Source organism: Ambystoma mexicanum, chromosome 12, assembly GCF_040938575.1.
Source record: "Ambystoma mexicanum isolate Mex_15411 chromosome 12, UKY_AmexF1_1, whole genome shotgun sequence".
Taxonomy (NCBI): domain Eukaryota; kingdom Metazoa; phylum Chordata; class Amphibia; order Caudata; family Ambystomatidae; genus Ambystoma; species Ambystoma mexicanum.
The window spans coordinates 548,404,937-548,417,924 of NC_090936.1; positions in this window are offsets into that span (position 1 = coordinate 548,404,937).

Sequence of the window (12,988 nt, forward strand, 5' to 3'; positions counted from 1 at the left end):
TTCTCCCACCTACCTCGGGCCCTATTTTCGTCTGCTCACCCCCAGCCACAGCTGCTACCACTTTGGATCTATTGGACACAGAAACCACTGGAGCAACTGAAGATAACCGCCCGCATATCTCCACCTGTAGCTCATGGAGCGAGACCTTACTAGCATCGATCTCAGGGTCCTGCTCCTTTTCTCATCTGACCCCCTTCAGAGCTCTCAAACCCGTCACCCACGGTAGCTATTCTTCCACCGTTCCACCACAGAAGGAGGTGTATACTGCCGGCTGTTGCTCCTGTGCACAAGTGCTCTCTGAAATTGCAATCATCAAGAAACTGCTGTTGGTACTGATCGATGCCCGGGGAATAAGAGGGGAGGGGATGGGTGAAGGGGACATGCCGGGGGAGTCTTCCAGTATGCTCCCAGTTGGCAAGGGACTCAACCCCCCTCAGCTACCTCCAATTATTCCACCCTGCGAAAGGACCGCCAATGCATCAATGAGCCCCACCCGGGTTGTCCAGCTGAGGCACCCTAACGCAGAGAGGGGCCACCCCACTGGGAGCATCGAACCAATTGTGATGGGGGAGAGTCCCCCAAGCGTCCTGACAATCAATCCTCCTAGGGAGGGAGGGAGCAGAGCACGTGGCGTCTGTCCAAGGGGGCGCAGCCCCAAGAGTCCTGTACTTGGGGGGAAAAGAATTGCTACGGTTTTCCTGCATGGGGTACCTAAGTTGCCTTTGGGCAGGCGAGAACCAAGGGATGCCCTCTCAAACAAATGTCTCCACTGGCTACGTTCTGTTGGGAACTGTCCCTTTGTGACCAGGGAAGCGTTGGTGGGGTGCGTCAGACTGGAAGGCGAAGGTATAAACCCCTCTGACTCTGTTAAAATTGTCTTCAGGAATGGTCAAATGGTCAGGGAAGTTTTGAGAAGATCTGGGGGTTATGTGCGGGCCCCATATAGTGGGATTACAATTAGCTTGTGCCCCTATTTGGGAGCCGTCGCCCCACTTGGACCTGTCACACATTGTACTGTCCTGTCGGGAGCGAACTGTACTCCTCTGGGTAAAAGGCATGTGGGGGGCCGCGTCTGTGTGACAAGGGCGGACAATTAGTCTTGTGACCACTTGGTCAAGTTAAGGGACCATGTGTAATGTAATGGGGTCCTTGGGGTTGACCCCTTTTTCCACTCTAAATATTTTCTGCTCTATGGTGTTGGGGTATGGTGCAAAGATTGCATTTTCTTTTACGTGTTCTGATCTTGTTTATCTTGGGTTTGATGGTTTCTTCAAATTGTAACTTGGATTTGTGTTATAATGTGTATTTTGTCGTTTAATGGTTGTTTTTATACATCCGAATAAACTTGTTTGACTGACTATAATCCTAGCATGTGCCCAGTTGGACTATTTGGACCATCCCAAAGAATGCAGACAATAAACCTGCCCTGCAGACCCCCCATAAGGTAGCCAATCAGCCAGACCCACAGCCCAAAGAAGCTTCCGCATCAGGCTCCCAGCAAGAGAGAGGAAGGGGGATAGTTCAAAGGGCATACAGGCTAAGTTGTTCCCCCTGTGCCTCACAGACCAATACCTCCTTGACACCTAATAAATGAACATGCCCACTGTCTTCTCCATCCTGGCAGAAAAAGTGGTTACCTACAGGCAACAGAGGAATCATAATATTCACCACCCTGTTGAAGCTGCACACTGTCCTTGACTTCTCTGTGACCAGCACTTTCAAAACAGTGTGGCCCTGTTGATTGACATTATGCTGCCCTGCTGCATTTCAGGGATCCTCTCCCAGGTTTTAACCACCATGATGCAAAGGATGTGCCACTAGACTGATCTGTCCATTGTTTCGATCAATTCCTCAAAAATATCAGTTGTATGCCAAAGTGGGGTTCTGCAATCTGCACGGTGCTGTTGACTGCATACATGTTGCCCCTGTGCCACTCAGGACACAATAGCAGGTCATCTGTAATAGATGCATGAAGCACTGCACCAATATTCTAATAACCTGTGACGCAATAGCCTGTGCCTGAGATTCTCAGCCTCATCAAATAACTCACAGAAAGTAATCTGATGTGCGTCAACAACGCAGGGCATGGCTACTGGATATGAACGTGATGCCATGCTTCCACACTACCAGGGATACATTTGGGATCAGAGACCTAATAAACATGGAACATTGTAAAATGCCACAAAGGGCTCACATCTTGTTGAGAGCACATACGTCGAAACAAACCAATCAAAGGAAGATTAAAACTTACAGCCACATAAGGATACCTTGACACACTATCAATCGTATCTTGTGGGCAGGCCATTCAGATCCAAAAAACAGGTAACCAATCATTACTGTGCTCTAAAATAAATATGTGAACAGCCACGTGGCCAAGTAGCCATTGAATGTCCTGCCCCCTGTTAAAACATTTCGCTTTGACTGTTGTCTGAACAATCCAATAAATAGTGTGCACACACACACAAAGCATGGCCAGAACTGATAAAATGTATGACCATAGAGAATTGCAGAAATGCCAGCATAAAGTAAAACATTGATTTCCACTCCTCCCCTGATAGGTGACTTAATCCCAAAAAAGAGCCTATCACCCTCTGGAAGCAAATGTACATTGCAGCACACATATTCCCATTGACTGGGACTTTGCTGCACTGAAAACATGTTCCTATGTCCACGTGGGGCAGGTTGGGCCTTCATGTATAGGCCTGAGAAGTTGTGCCTTATTGTTGTCAAGTGTTGCATGCTACAAACATCATGGTCAGTGGGACTGTACCCATGCCAAATGAGGAAAAGGAAAATGATGAGCCATAGAGTGATGCTGATTGGCATGGTGGTGACAAATCCTGCAGACAATCACCAAATAACCCAAATGGGAAACCTGCCAGACAAGGGAGAGACGCGGTTAACATCAATTTAGCTGTGCAAAAATGAGCAGGGAAACTGTCAGATTATCCCCATCCCAATAGTGTAGTCCCGGAGCACAAAAACCTCAGGGTATTTGTAGGGTTTTAAACAATGAGACGTACACAGAAATGTAATTATGAAACATCAAGTCGGTCATATTAGGACTTTCAAACTACACATATTCTGGCCTTGGAGGTAATGGCATTACAGCACCAATTGAGCCTTGTACAATTCCACTCAGACTTTGGCAGAGGTTTCCACCTTACATAACTCAGCCTTATATGGAGCCTGGTGCCTTTCCAACCCTCATTCCATTTCTCAAGTGGTGCAGCCCACCTTCAACGATAACATAACGCTGGGAATCTGGGTGTACCATATCACCAGACAAAGCCAGATATGACATATGCACAGCCTTATGGTCTTCTTGTTGCGTGACAACCAATCAGCATTCTCTGTGTGCCACTTCCCTCTAATAACTATATTCGACATGTCCTCTGCTTATGAATGCAGCTTCATTCTCTCCATGGCTCATGCATGCCTATAGCTCCTGCAGTGATTAGGTGCTGCCGGCTTCGACAGTGGGCAGCAACAATGCAAAATGGAGACAATGGAGTTCTTTACAAGATTGCTGGTTCATTACGAGATTGCTGGCAGCAGCTACGGCTTACTGGCAATCCCAGCTTACTGTTTCCACCGCCCAATATCCCAGTATTACCAGTATATTACAGGCAGCGGAATAACGGTAAATTCCCATTCCCACTGATTCCCGTAGGACTCCATGAGATGGGAACCACTGAAGCACTGGCACTGTTGTTAACGGTGCTGGTGCTTCATTGAATTATCTGACGGTAGGGTCCGGAACTACCAGCAGGCCAGGCCTGCCAGTAGTTCACTGCCCCTGGCGGCAGACTTGGAGTATGCCGGTCTGGAAAAGGTGCCAGTACACATTGTTACCGGCACCTTATTTTCAGACCTGCATACTTGTAATGACCCCCAATGTCAAGAAACAATAAAAAATGACTTGCCATGGAGGTTTTCCATCACAGTGTCAATTAATCAACCACACCCCTCTCCACTTGACCCACATTAAAGGCCAGTGAAAACACATAAATCAAAATAGCATCAGTATTCCTATATGCTAGTCATCGAAATGGGGAGGAGCCTGCATGCTTCCCATGTTATGAAAAGTATGTCAAGAATAAAAGGGCATTGCCTTTTCACCAAATGTTCTACTCATAAATTGGAAAGCAATATGAAAGAACTAAATCATGTGTTAAAAATTGTTATAAACAAATGATGATCAGGCTCAACAGGAGTAGAGGTTGAAGAATAAAGATCTGTGGACCAAAGAGGGAAAAACAAGTCTTGAGGCCAATGGGTGCAAGAACAAATCCAAAGTGCAAGGGGGGATAACACAAATCCAGGGCCCATGGAAGGCAAAAAGAGTGTAGTGCCAGAGGGGAGAAAAGCAATCAATGGAGGGTCCAATAGAAATCAATAAAGAAGGTTTAATTTACACATATGGTGAATGCAGCATGAAGAACATCCAACAAAAATATACACGCCAGGTCAGAAAATGTCACAAATAAAAGTAACTGTAGAACATAGATGATGTGAAGGGGGGAGTCATCTATGCTGTTTGGTTCTTCAACTCTACAAACCTTAGTGGAGGCAGAGGGTGCATCAAGCAGTCTGTGTAGGAAATGATCCTGAGCTGGCTGGACTGGGGATTGCTGTTTGGAGGGCTGTGTGGAGGATGTGGAGATGGTGGCAGAGAGAAAATGGAATTAGATGGGAGCCCCCATCCCTATAACAAATTCCTCTATGTGGAGGAAGGACTGCTTCTGGCAGGCTAGTAAGCCAGTGAAGGCTGCATGTGCCTGGCCATACAACACAGTGGCTTCCATCATTTGGTGTTTGAGGAAGATGTTGGAATGGATCATGTCACACACCATGGCTAAAATGACATGGTAAAGGTAACATTGTGTTGGAGGCTTGTTTTCAGGAAAGTTGTGCATCCTTCAAGCCTCCGTGCAAGGTTGGGGAGTTAAAGGAATGGTGCGGTCAGAAATATTATTGTCCCTATGGTTCGGCCATGTGTTTTTACCCATACGTTGATCGATCGTACAAACATTTCCTATGCACCTTACCAGAGTTTTCTTCTTTTGTACACAAGCGAAATCAGGCCTCAGGGCGCAGCCATCTTGTGATAATCTTATCAGTTGATGCATCGCCCAGGGTGGACTGCCTTTGCGGCACTAAATCATATCCCCCGCCCCTGAGCCTGACATCACTAGACGCGTACCACCCATTTCACAACGCCAAAGCACGTCTCGTGTCAGCATTCCCTGCGCTTCAGCTAATGATGTGTCGCCATGGAAATGGCAGGAAACCTCTTTCCTCAATAAGTATAAACAGACAGTTTCCTATACAACATACAACATCAGATTTTCTATTCCATTCCTCTCACTGTATTTCTTTGAGTATTCTGTGACTCGTTTCTGTGCTCTGGTCAGCTACCTTTGTTGCTTGTAGCCCATGCGAACAGATACCAGTACCATCGCTATAAATTATTTTTGTTTGTTTACCACACAATGGCAACAATAATGCCCTACCAGTACGAGCCCGAGTATTGCGAGGTGGAATTACTGGAAAGAAAAAGATGCAGAAACGATGGGGCTTCGGACGACAGTTGGGAGGATGATTCAATAGATCAAGAGCCTGAGCCTCGTCGCATGGACGGCGTCTCCACCTGGTGTACCTGCAATCGGTCTGCGCTAATGCCAACTGAGGTGGAGAACTGCTGCTGCCAAAAAACTCTGGATGCTTGTCCTACATATCGCAAGACGAGCCACGGCCACAATGCGTCACCAAGCTGCCAGACTTCAGGGCAACCTGCATCACACGAACCTTGTTGAGGATTTTGATGGTGCTTATTCACCAACTTCGCGCAACATTTCGCCCTCGTAATCCAAGTAACGAGTAAGTATACTCTGGTTGTGATGTCAGTTAGGCAACTACTATTTCATGGTTGTCTCCTATATTGTTGTAACTTTAATATATCTTTGTCATACCAACTTAGTCTTGCAATTCACTAGTAATAGTCGTATAATAGTCGTTCAATATTGTGCAGTGTCTAGGTAGCATTTTTACTGGCAAAAATGCCATTGGATACATGAATTGTCATTGACAACTAAGGTTTAATACACTTATCTTGGTCATTTAAAAACAGTTTGTATCTTTCTCTTTCACAGGTGGTTCAGGCTGGTGACCTATCGTTCTTTTACATGGTGGCTTAATGGGAGGCGTGGACACTGCGTTCGACGAATAATGCCCGCCTGTGTCGTTGGTGCCATTAGAGAAACTTTCCCCAGTGACAGCGGTCAGTGCAGGGGATTTTCCCTCACTGTGCTGAAACCAGACCTTTACAATGTGTAGTAGTTTTGTGCCATCAAAATAAGAAACAAAATAAAACACAACATATTTTTTATCAATGGTTCTGGTGCCTTGTCTGCATGCCCCAGGCCCATCCATCCCCCCTACGTTATCAAAGGCATTTGGCACCAGTGGATGTGCACTGCCAAGTGGGGCTTTCAGGGGCACGAACGGCCAAGGTGCCAAACAACATGTACACTTCAAAGGTATCTTACACGCAGGGGTCATTGTTCACATGCCCTCCTCAGACCCCGTGTCTCCAGGCAGGCTCCCTTTGAAGCAGGCTTTGCCCCTGCAATCCACATAAGTGTGTCTCCATTCAGCAGTGTTCCGGTGCCATGTATGAACGCCCCAGGCCCATCCATCCCCCGCCTTTATCAAAGGCAGTTTGCACCAGATGATGTGCTCTGCCAAAGGGTGCTGGCAGGGTCGGGAAGGGCCAAGGTTCCAAACACCATGTACACTTCAAAGGTATCTTACACGCGGGGGCCATTGTTCACATGGGCTCCCCAGACCCAGTGTCTCCAGGCAGGATCCCCTGAGGGAGGCCACGCCCCTGCAATCCACATAATACCACGACATAAGCACGTCATTCATTCACATACACACCCCTTTTTGTAATTCTTTGTAAACCACATGATATTTATCATGAGAACATCTTTGAGCACTGCAAGTGAACTCGTGGACATGCTACCTGAGAACCCTGGTGACCGATGCTAATCTGCTCATCGTTGTGCTATCTGTGAACTTCTGTGACCGCTGCGAGTCAACTCACCACTGTGCTACCTGTGAACATCGCCCTTTTCTCCTGCCACTGACTACTCTGCTTGCTGAATCTAACTGTTTGTTGGTCAAGGTAAGGGCATGTATCCTAATCATATCTCCTTCATCTGTAAATTTCTATCTATTTTGAACTAACGTACTGAGTAGTGTTATGTTCATTCGTCTCATTGTTATTGACTTGAGTTTCATTTATTATGTTATCGATATATCAATTTTCATCAGTGTCAATTGGCATCGAATTGCATCCTTCGCTGACCGTGTCTATAATATAAGCATGTTTCCATTTATGCACGATAGTACATTCAAGGGACGAGTAACATGTTCTGATTTTCATCACATCAATGAATTGTTTATGAAAGTTATCCTATAATACAGCCGCCCACGCTGCACTGGTTTTGCTGTGGTGACCAAAACAAACCTTCCATTGAAGAATGTATGGTATAATTCCTTCTTTCTCACATTTTTATGCAAAGTAATTTTTTCGAATAATGTTGACCTTTTTTTTGCAGAATTTACAACAATGCCTGCATGTTCGATTTCGGTTGCCCTTCTAAGACCCATGACAAATCTGAAGGCGCTACAATGCATGTATTCCCAAAGACTGTAGATCGAATAAGAGAATGGGTCAGATATTGCGGATATGCACCGGAAGGGCTTGAAAGTAGAGTCAAAAAACTCTTGGAGGACAAGAGGGGTGATCGATACCGCATCAGCAGCCTGCACTTTACCCCGAATATTTACGACACATCCTTGTACACAAAGAAGAATCAACTGAGAACGACTCAAAAATTGCTCCCAAATTTTATTCCGACTCCATTCGTTCACATGCTGCCACAGGTGAGTCACGCTTCTGGATTTAGCTTAAGGCCTTGCGGTAGTGGGCAGGTAACCAAATGGATTGATTGGTATTTTAGGTGTAAATGTCACTTATAATACTTTCGATATTTATATGATTGTATAGCTTTTTAAATAATGACAATTTTGCTAAACATCAGTCCTTGGTTTTAGAACCCTCACAGAAAATGGATTTATGGGCACAGATAACTATGCTATATTATGCATTTAAATAAGCATAATATTCTCATATTCAGTCTCCTTACATGCCAATTTTTAATATTAGCATTTCTAAATCAAATAATACTTTCCCTTTACAACTCCATGACTATGCACCGAATATGAAGTAACACGATTCAACATCCATGTCTTGCCTGGAGTCATCAACCACTTTGAGCGCGTATCCGGTAATCTTACTTTGCTATTCTGTTCCAGACTTTTTTTATGCATGGAATTTGAGATAATGTGAGCATATTTACGTATTGTGTCATTACTTTACACAATGTTTCATTCGTGATTTGCTATTGATATGCACCTGTGTCCGCGTCCCAATGTGTGTGTTCAATTTCCAATATTTTCATCCTTGTTAATGCAAGTACTGTGTTTCAGGGAGATGCTGAATCGTCCACTACAATTACATCATCCCTTGTAGTTGATTCAAAGCCAGAGGTATGCGTACTGACCGTTCCATCGAATGAGATAATCTGATCATATTTACGTATTGTGTCATTCGTTTACACAATATTTCATTAGTGGTTTGCTATTGATATGTACCTTTGTCCGCGTCCCAATGTGTGTGTTCAATTTCCAATATTTTCAACCAATACTAATGAAAGTACTGTGTTTCAGGGAGATGCTGAAATGTCCACTAAAATTACATCATCCCTTGTAGTTGATCCAGAGCCAGAGGTATGCGTACTGACAGTTCTATTGAATGAGATAATCTGATCATATTTACGTATCGTGTCATTCGTTTACAGAATTTTTAATTCGTGGTTTGCTATTGATATGTACCTTTGTCCACATCCCAATGTGTGTGTTCAATTTCCAATATTTTCATCCTTATTAATGCTAGTACTGTGTTTCAGGGAGTTGCTGGAGCATCCTCTGCAATTACATCATCCCTTGTGTCGATCCAGAGCCAGAGGTATGCGTACTGACAGTATCCTGTAATGAAAGAAATTTGGTCTAATTTTATTTGTAATACAAATGACTTACTTTAAATAGATACTTTTTTCTAGGGATGTATACAAGATCCGTATATTGAATTGGAGGCACGTGGATCCGACTCGGTGCACCAACTTGCTGTTGGTGTTGTTAGACTAAAGAAGGTTTCAACGAAAAGAAACAAAGATAAGGTTATTTGTAAACAGTTTCTATTTTTAGCAATTGTTTTGTGCTGAGGCCTTCATAATATGCTTTTTTTTTAATGTAAATTGTCCCATAGTGTATGTTGGATTTACATTGAATAGCCTTTTTCCAATCTGTCCCGTAGTTGCCCTGTGGTGTACGGAGTATGCAGACACAGACAGCGACACAATTGAGAGATGCTGCTTGGTAAACTGTTTTCACCATGGAGGAACTATTAATTGAGGCTCACCGTGTTCAGACTCGAGATGCCTTTGTCCAATAGCCAGAAAATGAAGCTAATGTGACCGGCGAATCCAGCAAAGTGTTTTTGGACCATTGCTACAATGCGACTGCTCCACCAGATGAAGATGAAACTGAATGTATTGAAGATACTTTCGAATTAGTGTCAGAGCACTTGACACAATCGACACCCGCTAAAAAAGTGCCACCCAAAAAGCAGTCGACATTGATGTTTTCTCCTATTCACGGTCAAGTAACAGATGTTGAAATGACAGAGACTGAAGCATCAACACAATTGACCGACGAACTAGACAAAGATCTCAACTATAGTATGTCCAGTTTGGCTGATATGTCCACAATAGTTCAGTCCGAAACAACATTAATGCAAGATGACAGTCTAATAAAGGAGGCTGAATACATAGTATTCGACAGCTGCTTGATGGACATTATAAAGATACTGAAATGTGCGCATTCAGTGAGAGGGCAAGTACGTGGGAAGCCATTGGTGAATGTGACTCGTCGAACACAAGGCAGTAACCTCAAAATACATGCCACCTGTGAAATGTTACATAAAACCTTTTCATGGTCCGCTCAAACGATGCTGAGGAAACTGCCAGCTGGCAATCTACTGTGTGCAGCAGCTTTACTTTTCAGTGGCTCTAGTTTCAGGAAGTTATCCAGTTTCTGTCAGTTTGTGGGACTCCATTTCATTTCTAAACCGCAGTACTACAAATATCAACGTGATTATCTATTCCCTGCCATTAGTGAAGTTTGGAAAATTGAACAATTGTCTATTCAAAGTACATTCTCCAACAAACGGTTCAGGTTAGCCAGCGATGGACTGTGTGACAGCCCTGGATATTCTGCTAAGTACTCCACAAACCACTCTCAGGACATGGAAAGTAAAAAAATTGTGAGTTTGGTGGACGTGCAGGTGTCCAAATTTAAATATGTAAATCCTCAGTGGCCATGGAGAAATTTGTTTTTTATAAAATCACTGGAAGATCTACAATCGAGGGGAATGCAAATCGACCTCATAGCCACTGACAGACACGTTTCAATAGCCAAGACAATGAGAGAGCAGTTTCCAAATATTAAACATCAATTTGATGTATCGCATGTTGCCAAATCAATCAATAAAAACATTTTGGCTGCAGGGAAAAAAAGGTTTGGAAATTATTTCACAGTGGTCCCAGTCTTTCAGCAACCATCTTTGGTGGAGCTCCAAAACATGTGATGGGTCTGTGCAAATTCTACTGGAAAAATGGCGGTCACTAATGCACCACTGTTCCAACGTTCACCACTGGACAGAAAACCAGCATTTCCACCAATGTGAACATGGCCCTAGTCCCCGGAGCAGGCATGGAAGAAGAAGTGGTTGATTCCATCTTCACCTCCACACAAAGCCCTTGAGAAGATTGTGTTTGATAAAACTCTATCAAGAGATCTGAAGGGACTCACAGAATTCTGTCACAAAGGAGATTTGGAGGTGTTAGACAATTGTCCTCATTACGAGTCCGGCGGTAACCGAGGCGGTAAAACCACCTGGTTACCGCCGGACTCATATTACCATTCCGCCTCCCCAATTCCCGCAAATACCGGGGCATTACAACCCCGGTTTTCTGGGAATCACGGAGGCGGAATGGTGTTAATCCCCATTCCCATTGAGTCCTATGGGACTCAATGGGAATGGGGATCATGGAAACACCGGCAGCATCTCGTAATGCTGCCGGTGTTTCCTCGTCCGCCTGCAGGCGGGCGGTTTTAAACCCGCCAGGTCAGACCTGGCGGGAGCATCACCTCCCGCCTGCAGGAGTCGGGATCAGGTGGTCCGGAAACAACGGTGGCGGCTGGTTTACCGCCACCGTTATTTCCGGACCGCCTGAGTTATAATGAGGCCCAATATGTGCCTAAAGCACAGACCAAAGAGATTGCATTTCGGCATCGGAGGGATTATATATAGGACATTACAAGCGGTATTAGCGCATAACGAGAGTGTAGGCCGTGAACAATCTGGGACTGCAGGAAACTTATGGATGCTTCACTACACTATGGCCTTTACAAAATGAAGCAAAAAATGGGTGGTCAAACCAGTATATGAGGAAATGGAATTCGATTTTGTTAAATATCTTATTATTAATGTTGTTGAGATACATACTCATGGAATTGCGCGCAATTTTTGTTCAGAGCACACATACATTGCCACAAAACATTTCCAACGTGCCATGTCCACCCAAAGCAGTTGAAAAGTTCAAATCCTGGTAAAAATGATTACCATCTGTTTTTATTTTTCCCAAAAATGTTTTTATGAAGTGTTCAAATAAAGTATGCAATTTCTCTTTTCAAATCTATCCTCTTTGACCTTTTTTTAAAAAAATAGTACAATTTTTATGGTTGCCATACAATGTATGCCATACAATGTAACACTGTGCTTTCACATTTCACAGTTTCGTCAAGCTACTGTAGGACCTTCATTTATCGTGGTAGGGCCAGATGGATAACAGTGCGTAAGAATCTTTGGGTTTCTGCAGTTGCCTTACCATACAGTTCCCCAAGCCGCTGAATAACTGCTCGTCACACAAAAGGGATGAGACCTAGGCTACGTAAAATACTAGGCACGCAAGAAGTACTGACTGTGAAAACATGCCATGGAGTATGAGGCCATGAGATAAGCAGAGGTGGGGGTATTGCTAGACACACTTTGACTTTGTTTCCTCGACTACAATTTTGGAGTAGAGCGCATTCTGTCATTGCCAAGTTTCCCCTACCCCTCAGCAGCGCCACGAACAGCGAGCAGTGACAGCCCCCAAATTTTTCCTCCATGGCCTGTGCTTCACAATTCCAGTTCTCATGGATGCGTTGACAAGAGATGTTGAAAACTAAGAATGTATGTTCATTGTGAGTGAAGGTCACCAGCTTTGAATTTTTGCTTGTGAGCTGAGGAAGCCAACGTGTCGCACACGCAGTATAAGGTTCTATTGTTTTTTTACCTTGAGAGACAGGGACCATTCCAAAAGGGATTGAATTGAAGGAGGGGTGTAATAATGTAAGATATGATAAGGTTGTCCAATTCCAAAACTGGACTTAGTTTAATGTAAGTTCAGTTTATGAAAAATCGTTGACACAAACTGAGTCTGCGTTACAGTCTGCATTACGACAAGAGAATGGAAATGCCGAATATAATGTAAGTTTCACTTTAGACGATTTTATACCAGAACTAGTCCAAATATCAATAGCTGACCGTTATTGCTGGGTTACCTTGTACTTGTTCGTTCAGTGTGGCATATTGCAATGAAACGCAAGTACAACCTTTGTGTGCTGGTCTTGCTACCGGGCACATGGCAGTCCAGCATCGACACGCATGTAGACCACTACTCGGTTCCCCCTGGTTCAACGTTAATAAATCATTACATTGTGCAATTGTGCACCTCAAATTGTTGCCTCA